The sequence below is a fragment of the Triticum dicoccoides genome, chromosome 2B, assembly GCF_002162155.2.
Source record: "Triticum dicoccoides isolate Atlit2015 ecotype Zavitan chromosome 2B, WEW_v2.0, whole genome shotgun sequence".
In the NCBI taxonomy this organism is placed as follows: Eukaryota; Viridiplantae; Streptophyta; class Magnoliopsida; order Poales; family Poaceae; genus Triticum; species Triticum dicoccoides.
The window spans coordinates 638,426,187-638,437,337 of NC_041383.1; positions in this window are offsets into that span (position 1 = coordinate 638,426,187).

An 11,151-nucleotide genomic window follows, 5' to 3' on the forward strand; every position below is an offset into this window, starting at 1 on the left:
TGAAGAAGCAGAAGCAAAGGCTTAAGGCCGCGCAGGATACGCTCAACCGAAGATGGAATAAGGTGCTGGACACCGAGGGTAAACATGGTGATAATCACCACACAAAGAGCTACCCAAAGCGCAAACTGCTACTCGAATTTGACGATGAAGCCGCAGCACCCGTTCGGCCCAAAAACAATACGGCTACTCAGCCGGACCAACCACCTCATGGCCGCGGTAGAGCAGCCACCGATACCGCACACAATTTACGAGAGCTCTTGGACAAAAAGGCCAATGCGGCCAGATCCATCTATGGGTCCAGAGACATGCTCCAACGCGGGATCACGGTCACCACAACGATCATACTGATCGAATACCAGTCCGGAATTAACACCGGAAACAATAGCAGCCGGCAGCATGCCGCGACACGGCCAGATACAGAGTGGCTGTGCACTCCCTGTGCTTCACGGACGAGGTGCTGGATCCTGAATTCCCATAGGGATTCAAACCTGTGAATATAGATTGAAGATTTTATCCTTCACATAGACATGGCTTGTGGGGATGACCTCCACGCCATCAAATACCTCCCCCTCAAGTTAAAAGGACCAGCCCATCATTGGCTGAAAAGCCTCCCCGAAAACTCAATTGGAAGTTGGGAGGAACTTGAGGATGATTTTAGGGCCAACTTTCAAGGGACCTATGTCGGGCCTCCAGATGCTGACGATTTAAGTCACATAATACAGCAGCCCGGAGAGTCAGCCCGCAAACTTTGGAACAGATTCCTCACCAAGAAGAATCGAATTGTCGACTGTCCGGACGCCGAAGCCTTAGTGGCCTTCAAACACAGTATCCGAGACGAGTGGCTTGCCAGACACCTCTGCCAAGAAAACCCGAGAATGATGGCAGCCTTAACAAGCCTCATGACCTGATTTTGTGCGGCCGAGGACAGCTGGTTGGCCCGTAGAGGCACCAGCGACCCAGGCACATCTGAAATCCGAGATGGCAACGGGAAGCCACGGCACACTAAGCGCAAACGTCGGAATAACGATAGTCCGGACAACACAGCAGTCAACGCCAGATTCAGGGGCTCTCGACTTGGTCAAGGAAAGAAGCCATTTAAAGGCAGTAAAGAGGAACCATCCGGCCTGAACAAAGTCCTGGACAGATTGTGCAAAATCCATGGCACTTCCGACAAACCTGCAAATCATACCCACAGAGAATGTTGGGTTTTCAAGCAAGCCGACAAGTTAAACGCCGAACACAAAGGAAGGGAAACACCAAGCAAAGACGAGGATGAGCCTCTCCAGCGGAACACTAGGGGCCAGAAACAATTCCCACCAGAAGTCAAAAAGGTAAAAATGGTACACGCAACTCACACAGAGTTCGTAGCCCCCCAATTCAATCCCTGGACAACTTGCCCGATCACTTTCGATCACAGGGACTACCCGGCCAGTATCCGGCATGGAGGATCGGCTGCCTTGGTGCTCGACCCAATAATTGATGGATACCATCTTACTCACGTCCTAATGGACGGCGGCAGTAGGCTTAATCTGATATATCAAGACACCATCCGCAAGATGGGGATAGGCCCATCCAGAATAAGTCAAAATAACGTCACCTTCAATGGAGTGATTCCTGGCGTAGTAGCCCACTGCTGGGGCTCCCTCGTATTAGAAGTGACATTCGGTTCTCCCGACAAATTCAGAAGCGAGAACCTACTCTTCAACATCGCCCCCTTTAGCAGCGATTATCATGCACTACTTGGAAGAACGGACTTCGCTTGCTTTAATGCAATACCGAACTACGCATGCCTTAAACTCAAGATGCCCGGTCCATGCGGTGTCATCACGGTTAGCGGAAACACAAAGCAATATGCGGCAGTTCCCGCTGTCGGACTCTAGGCGGCCTCTCCCACCAGAACGCATGACCGGTCGTCAAGACCACGGACACGGTTAGACAAGTCCAATACACCATTTTTCACAATGGCTTGGATAAACCTGAGCCAGGGGCTGTACATGTGTCCCCATAAATAATACGAGGGGCTGCAAACATGTAACAAAAGCCCACAATTCGGCTTGCTTCATTAATAGGCCGGATATCGAACATCCCTCGAGCATAACTAACTTTTTGCACACTTTTTTCGTTCCTACAGACACTACCAGTGCGACACCCTTCCAGGATACGGCACAACGGAGACACAAGCGCAGACGTGCGGGAGGGCCCCGCCCACAGGTTTCTCTTTAGATTAAGCCCATGCGTAAACCTTCTTTACTGTCTCTTGTTGCTCAACATCCCATGGGTATTTCGTAAACCTATAAGGGACACTGGTGTTTTAGGTTTTTTGCCATGACAGATCAATGCGCGTACTTGGAATCACAGGGTCAAGGGCGTTACTCAGCCCAATATATGTTATAAAGCCCGAATACCTTTGGGAGTATTCGGCGTCACGAGTTTGGCCTTATATGCATCAGCTCTGAATCATGTCTTTGGTCAAATGTTGGGTTAGCTCGGCTCCTGGGTTTGCTGCCTTACGTTCCATTCTATCGGCTAAGGCGGCCAAAGGAGAACTATTGTGATTGTGCCCTGGTTATTCCGGATGAGCACCTCAGTAGAGAAAGCCGAAAACTGACTGTCATGATACATCGAGAGACTGGTCAACCACTCGAGGACTCATCAGAATCTATAGGATTCCTCCGCATTAACGAAGGACCGGTCTACCGGTCAAGTACATGCACCGTATCCGGATGCTCGCGGAAGTACCAGGGGCTACATAGTAGCCCCACCTTTCAAACTCCTATGGCTAAGTGAAAAGTGTTATAGCTATATAGTCCGGTTGCCTGGTTCGACATGCAATCACCTCCTTAACGGACCAAGATGTTGGATCAAGTGTGTTCACGCATATTTTCTCGAACACCCCCGCATTATGTGCGTGGGGGCTGAAGCCAACGACTGCTAACTTTCACGTTATATGCATACATAAACAGCCGCACAGGAGACACTATAATACTTTCAGGCAAAAGTATATAAAAAAGCAGCCTCTATAATCAAACACATAATTGTTTACAATTAATAGAATCGTCACTCAAACATGACATTCTTGGAGCACTGGGCCTCTATGTTACGGGAACCTTCTATAACCTGCTCAAAATAGTGCTCGGCTTGGTCTTGGCTTCCTGTCGGACCCTGGGTTGCAATGCGGGTGGCCTCCATATCCGCCCAATATGTTTTCACACGGGCAAAAGCCATCCGTGCACCCTCTATGCACGCCAATCTCTTCATGGCATCGATCTGCACTCTGGCGCCAAATAATCGTTGCACCAAACCAAAGTAACTGTCCGGCTTCGGCTCCTTCGGCCACATATGGTCTATTACAGACCTCATTGCAAGGCCGGACAGCCTATGGAGCTCGGCTATGGCGGCCATCTTCTCACTCAAGGGTAAAGAGCGCGCTGGAGCACTAAATTGCGACCAGAACAGCCTCTCCATTTTGTTTTCTTCATGATCCTTGAATAACTTGGTCGCATCAGCCGCACTCTTCGCCAAGTCCGCATACTCATCTGTGGCGCTCCATAGCTTATCCAACGGAGCATACTTTGGATCTAAAAACTTCATCTGCAACAAATAAGGATTTCAGGCCGTGATTTCTCCGGCTTGTCGAAGTTCCTCCCGTGCATCTCTAATCTGAGAGCATGTCTCCTTAGCCGAATCCAGCGCCTTCCTCAGGTCGGCCACCTTTGTCTGATTGTCCTTTTCCAGAAGCTCATACCGGCCGGCGGCGTCCCTCGGCTCCACAGCTATCTCAGCTATCTTCTCCTCGCTTCGGAGACGAGCGGCATGTTCGGCTTTCAATTCTTTGGCTGCCTTTAGAGCAGCCGCATTGCTAATCCGGGCTTATTCCTTGGTTAGGGCAAGCTCTGCCCTCAGGGCCTTGGCAGCAGCTCCGCCTGCAACTACATCACATCACATTAATATTTCAACCTTCTTGCAATTTCCAAAAAATAGATGTGGATATAGGAAAGCATACTCTGCGACTCCTCGAATCGCTTGTTCACAAGCATGACGTCGGCCTCCACCACGTCAATCTGCCGCCTCAATTTGACGCATTTAGCGGCCTGGTCTATTGTTGAACCCTTAGCAACCTGCACATCAATACAAGTGCGGTCATTATCTGGGCGTGCGATCCTCCGTTTGCCGCCATGGGCTGGCATCCACAGTCTCAAGGGCTACTATCTATACAGAGCGCATGTATCGCGTGTGGTAACAAAAACTGCATATTTTTGCAGCTTACCTCAAAGCCTTTGGCAGGCTCCTGAAAGCTTTGTTCAAACCGCTTGTGGCGGAGGAGATTTTCTCCAACACCGTACCCATTAGTGTACGATGATCCTCCAAGAGAGCAGCTGACTCCAGGAGGCCCATGAGCGTGTTCGGCCGGACACCGGACTCTTCCAGACCCTTTTAATTGTCCGCCACGGGAGCCGAACGCGCTGGGCTCGGGGCGGCCGAAGTGTTAGCTTCCGGCCCAATTGGATCTGGACTCCTCCGTGACGATACCTCCGTGTCGCCCGCTTCACAGGACGGAGAGGCAGGTGGGGTTTCACTCTCCATCATCTTCGAAAGAAGATCCCCCAAGGACGAGTCCTGTTGAGATGAACTGCTGGCCGGACTACAAAAACAGGTCCCGGTTATTACTCTCAGAGGAAAAAAGAATTAAGTTCCTTGTTTAATTAAACTTACAGCTTGGTGGAGGGCTGGCCCAATTGCGGGCATTGTGCAGTGAGGACGCCCTTCAGGGCAGGGCCCTTTGGCGAAGTTATTTTCCCTTGTTTAGGCGCCCCCATCTCCAAATCTTCGGAGGCGGCCCTCTTCTTCCCGCGCGGGGAGGAAACCTCATATTCACCTCCCCGATTCTCCTCCTCTGTGGAGGCGCTAATTCCCCCAGTTTGGATGCGCAATGTGTGAGGCCCACTCTTGGCCTCCCCACTCTTCCCTTCAGCTTTCTCTGGTGACACCTGACTTAGTGTCCGTTTAAGAATCCTGGCCATTGCCGGGCCAGGCGAACCTTCGGGAAGAGGGGCCGGACACCTGATCCTCTCCGCCTTACTAAGCCAATCCTGGTTGCGGACAGTGTTCAGAACAATGCTATGACAAATATAAGCAAGGTGTTCGGTTATAGGGTTACTTACTTGGGTATCGAGGCGATTGCAGCTCAGGCCCGCATCCTCGGTGGTGTCCGGACACTTTGTTCGTAGTCCGAAGAACAACTTATACATCCCTTCGGGCATCATGCCAAAGAAATGTTGAATGGTTCACGGACCTTCTGGATTGAATTCCCACATCCGGAGAGGCCGACGTTTGCACGGCAGGATCCGCCGAACTAGCATTACCTGGATTATTTTGACAAGACTAATGCCCCTCTCGAGAAGCTCCCGAATGCGGCTTTGTAGCATTGGTACATCGTTCGCAGGCCCCCAGTTTAGTCCCACGTTGGCCCACGATGCCAGTTGAGGTGGAGGGCCCGAGCGGAAGGCGGGCGCGACCGCCCACTTTGAGCCTCGAGGAGCTGTGACATAGAACCACCTCCGTTGCCATAAATTAGATACCTCTGGGAAGGAGCCTTCAGGCCACGGGGCATCGACGTTCCTACTTATAATGGCGCCTCCGCACTCTGCGTGTCGCCCCTCCATCATCTTCGGCTTCACATTGAAAGTTTTGAGCCATAAGCCAAAGTGGGGGGTGATGTGGAGGAAGGCTTCACACACAATGATAAATGACGAGATGTGGAGGATGGAATCCGGAGCTAGATCAAGGAAATCTAGCCCGTAGTAGAACATGAGCCCCCTCACGAAGGGATAAAGAGTAAGACCTAAGCCCCGGAGGAAGTGGGAGACAAATATGACGCTCTCGTTGGTCTCAGGAGTGGGGATAACCTGTTCGGGATCAGGAAGCCTATGCTTGACATCGGCGGTCAAATACCCAACCTCCTTGAGCTTCGCAATATCCTCCTTTGTGACAGAGGAAGCCATCCATCGGCCTTGATGGTCGGATCCGGACATGATCGAAGACCCGGGGTGCTTAAGCTCGGGCTTTGGGAGTTGGAACTGAGGGTGCGAGATGTGCGATCGTGGAGATAGAGGGATAGGCCTCGGCTCCTTTATAAAGGGGGAAGAATATCAAGCATCCCCGAACGTGGTCGTTCGGGACTTGCCTAAAAACACGGGGTCATGCCAACAGGCACAGTTGGATTACCCATACCCGTATTGATGAGAATCCCGTAGTAAGGGGGACACGATCTCTGCTCTGACAGGACGTGCCAAGGAAACCGCCTCGTGGTGTGTGCGGTGGCAAGTTATAAAGATGGTTCGAATAGAAACCGGACCGTGGCGTGATGTCACTTTTTGAAGAATTGTCAGCAGATTAGATTTGTGGATTATTATTGTTCTTTCTACGGTGGTATATGGAATTTATCTTGCAGAGCTGGACACGGTCCTTGTGTTCGGAATTAATTTTGGAGTATTCGGAGATGGAACCCGCCTCACAATGCCGAAGACAATCTATGCGCCGAACTCATCGTCATTGAAGCCTGGTTCAGAGGCTACTGATGGAGTCCTGGATAAGGGGGTATTCGGACAGCCGGACTATGTACTTTGGCTGGACTGTTGGACTATGAAGATACAAGATAGAAGACTTCGTCACGTGTCTGGATGGGACTCTCCTTGGCGTGGAAGGCAAGCTTGGCAATTCGGATGTACATATCCTCCTCTCTAAACCGACTCTGTGTAACCCAAGCCCCCTCTGGTGTCTATAAACCAGAGAGTTTAGTCCGTAGGACACAACAACAATCATACCATAGGCTAGCTTCTAGGGTTTAGCCTCTCTGATCTCGTGGTATATCAACTCTTGTAATACTCATATCATCAAGATCAATCAAGCAGGAAGTAGGGTATTACCTCCATCGAGAGGGCCCGAACCTGGGTAAACAACGTGTCCCCAGCCTCATGTTACCATTAGCCTTAGACGCACAGTTCGGGACCCCCTACCAGAGATCTGCCGGTTTTGACACCGACACCCCCCCCTCCTGGGCGCGCCCCCTGTCTCCTGGGCCCCTCGAGCAACCCTCCTCCCCCCGACCGACTTCTTTCACCTATATAATCCCACGTACCCTAAAAACATCAACAACGAAGATAGATCGGGAGTTCCGCCGCCGCAAGCCTCTGTAGCCACCAAAAACCTCTCGGGAGCCTGTTCTGGCACCCTGCCGGAGGGGGAACCCATCACCGATGGACATCTTCATCATCCCGGCGCTATCCATGATGAGGAGGGAGTAGTTCACCCTCGGGCTGAGGGTATGTACCAGTAGCTATGTGTTTGATCTCTCTCTCTCTCTCTCGTGCTCTCTTGTGTTCCCTCTATGGCACGATCTTGATGTATTGCGAGCTTTGCTATTATAGTTGGATCTTATGATGTTTCTCCCCCTCTACTCTCTTGTGATGAATTGAGTTTTCCTCTTAAAGTTATCTTATCGGATTGAGTCTTTAATGATTTGAGAACACTTGATGTATGTCTTGCCGTGCGTATCTATGGTGACAATGGGATATCACGTGATCCACTTGATGTATGTTTTGGTGATCAACTTGTGGGTTCCACCCACGAACCTATGCATAAGGTTTGGCACATGTTTTCGTCTTGAATCTCTGGTAGAAACTTTGGGGGTACTCTTTGAAGTACTTTGTGTTGGTTGAATAGATGAATCTGAGACTGTGTGATGCATATCGTATAATCATGCCCACGGATACTTGAGGTGACAATGGAGTACCTAGGTGACATTAGGGTTTTGGTTGATTTGTGTCTTAAGGTGTTATTCTAGTACGAACTCTTGAATAGATTGATCCAAAATAATAACTTTGAGGTGGTTTCGTACCCTACCATAATCTCTTCGTTTGTTCTCTGCTATTAGTGGCTTTGGAGTGACTCTTTGTTGCATGTTGAGGGATTGTTATATGATCTATCTATGTTATTATTGTTGAGAGAACTTGCACTAGTGAAAGTATGAACCTTAGGCCTTGTTTCCTACCATTGCAATACCGTTTACGCTCACTTTTATCATTAGTTACCTTGCTGTTTTTATATTTTCAGATTACAAATACCTTTATCTACCATCCATATTGCACTTGTATCACCATCTCTTCGCCGAACTAGTGCACCTATACAATTTACCATTGTATTCGGTGTGTTGGGGACACAAGAGACTCTTTGTTATTTGGTTGCAGGGTTGTTTGAGAGAGACCATCTTCATCCTACGCCTCCCACGGATTGATAAACCTTAGGTCATCCACTTGAAGGAAATTTGCTACTGTCCTACAAACCTCTACACTTGGAGGCCCAACAACGTCTACAAGAAGAAGGTTGTGTAGTAGACATCACGCCCCCCCTCTCTCTCCTGACGCGCGGGACCCACCTGTCGGTCTCACCCCTCGAGCCCGAAGCGGTACGACTGGAGGCGTATTTCTGCTTTGCGCTTTCGATGCCCCCCCCAGGATTTCTGTTTAATTCATATATTATTCAGAAAGTTGACTGAACTTTGACCAGCCACCATTTGTAAACCATAAGTCCAAATGATTTGATTCTTTTTGCATTGTCTTTGTTTCAGAAAGCTCTAGCAGCACACCATAAGGTGGATTTTTCCTTGCTACCTAGAATTTCTGATGATTTTTAGAGTGTGTTTTGCTAGATATTTTTGTGGTTTAAATTCTTTTTCAGAAGGAGAAGCTTGTCTTGAAGCAAACCAAGAGGGGTGTGATCCTACTCTACACTAAGGCAAGCCACACCAGCATTTGGATGGTGTTATTTCAATATCTATGATTTTCTACTTTAATATGATTTCTTATTTGAAATAAAAAATCGATAAATAATTGTGGTTAATTGCTAGTTACTTTATTATGCTTGATATGCTTGTTTCCTTTACTGGTTGAATGCATGAGATTGTTTGGTTAAGTAGAGTAAGATTTTTGAACTATACATATTGCCATGGAAATTAATGTTAATTATTTTATTAAATGATAGTTTCATTAAAATAAAGAACTAACAACAATATTGCTTGATAAGTACAAAATGAGTTATAACCAGAAAAGTTTTGGATCTAAGAATTGCAAGATTGTATATATTGTTAAGTTGATCCATGAATATGAGTTGTTTACTTTGTAAGACGAGTAGTTGCATGATTCTTTTTGGGCTATATCATGTTGATGATAAAAAGTTTTTATCAAAGATAAACTTTATTAAGTTCAACTTGAATACGATGTTGATCACATCAAGGTGCCACTGAACCGGGTTTTAATTCAGTGCGACCACATTTACCTTATGGGAAGGTCTTGATCCGGTCCTTTGTTGTGGCTCTCACTGTCAGTGTCAAAACCGGCGGATCTCGGGTAGGGGGTCCCGAACTGTGCATCTAAGGGTAATGGTAACAGGAGGCTGGGGACACGATGTTTACCCAGGTTCGGGCCCTCTCGATGGAGGTAATACCCTACTTCCTTCTTGATTGATCTTGATGATATGAGTATTACAAGAGTTGATCTACCATGAGATTGTAGAGGCTAAACCCTAGAAGCTAGCCTATGATTATGATTGTTCTTGTCCTAGGGACTAAACCCTCCAGTTTATATAGACACCGGAGGGGGCTAGGGTTACACAGAGTCAGTTATAGAGAAGGAGATCTACACATCCGAATCGCCAAGCTTGCCTTCCACGCAAAGGAGAGTCCCATCCGGACACGGGACGAAGTCTTCAATCTTGTATCTTAATAGTCCAATAGTTCGGCCAAAGTATATAGTCCGGCTGTCCGAGGACCCCTTAATCTAGGACTCCCTCAGTAGCCCCTAAACCAGGCTTCAATGACGATGAGTCCGGCGCGCAGATTTTCTTCGGCATTGCAAGGCGGGTTCCTTCTATGAATACTCCATAGAAGATCTTGAATACGAGGATCGTGTCCGGATCTGCAAAAAAAATTCCACATACCACCGTAGAGAGCACAATTTCTCACGATTCTAATCTGCTGACAATTTTTCATAGCATGACACCACGTCACAGCCCGGTCATTATTTGAACCATTTTCCCAGCCTGCTATTGCACGTATTGCGAGGCGGTTTTGTTGGCACGTCTTGTCGAAGCAGAGATCGTGTCCCCTTATCACGGGATTCTCATCAATACAGGTGTGGTCAACCCAACTACGCCTGTTAGTATGACTCCTCGATTTTAGGCAACTTTCAAATGGTCACGCCAAGGACGCTTGATATTCACCCCCTTTATAGAGGAACCGAGGCATGTCCCTTTCTTCCCACGCTTGGTCCTTCCCCCACCTCAAGTTCCAACACCCAAAGCCCAGGCTTAAGCGCTTTCAGACCTTCAATCATGTCTGGATCCAACCTTCAAGGACGGTGGATGGCCTCCTCGGTCACAGAGGAGGACATCAAGAAGCTCAGGGAGGCTAGGTATCTGACCGCCGAAATCCCGCATAGGCTGCCTGCCCAAGGGCAGGTCGTCCCCACTCCCAAACCCAACGAGAGCGTCGTATTTGTTTCCCACTTCCTCCGGGGCTTAGGTTTTAGTCTTGATCCCTCCGTTAGAGGGCTCATGTTCTATTACGGGCTAGACCTTCATGATCTAGCTACGGATTCCATCCTTCATATATTATCGTTTATCGTCACATGTGAAGCCTTCCTCCACATCACCCCACACTTCGACATATGGCTCAAGACCTTCAATGTAAAGTCGAAGGTGATCGACGGGCGATATGCAGAGTGTGGAGGCGCTATAATAAGCAAAAACGCCAATGCCCCATGGCCAGAGGGTTCCTTCCTGGAGGTGTCTGACTTATGGCAGCGGAGGTGGTTCTATATCACAGCTCCCCGAGGCAAAAAGTGGGCGACCGCCCCCGCCTTCTGCTCGGGCCCTCCACCTCAACTGGTGTCATGGGTCAACGAGGGACTAGCTTGGGGGCAAGCTAATGATGTGCCGACATTGCAAGGCCGCGTTCGGGATCTTCTCGAGCAGGATGTTAGTCTTGTCAAGGTAATACAAGTAATGCTAGTTCGTCGGGTCCTGCCGTGCGAACATCGACCTCTCCGCATGTGGGAGTTCAATCCGGAAGGACCGCGAACTATTCAACACTTCTTC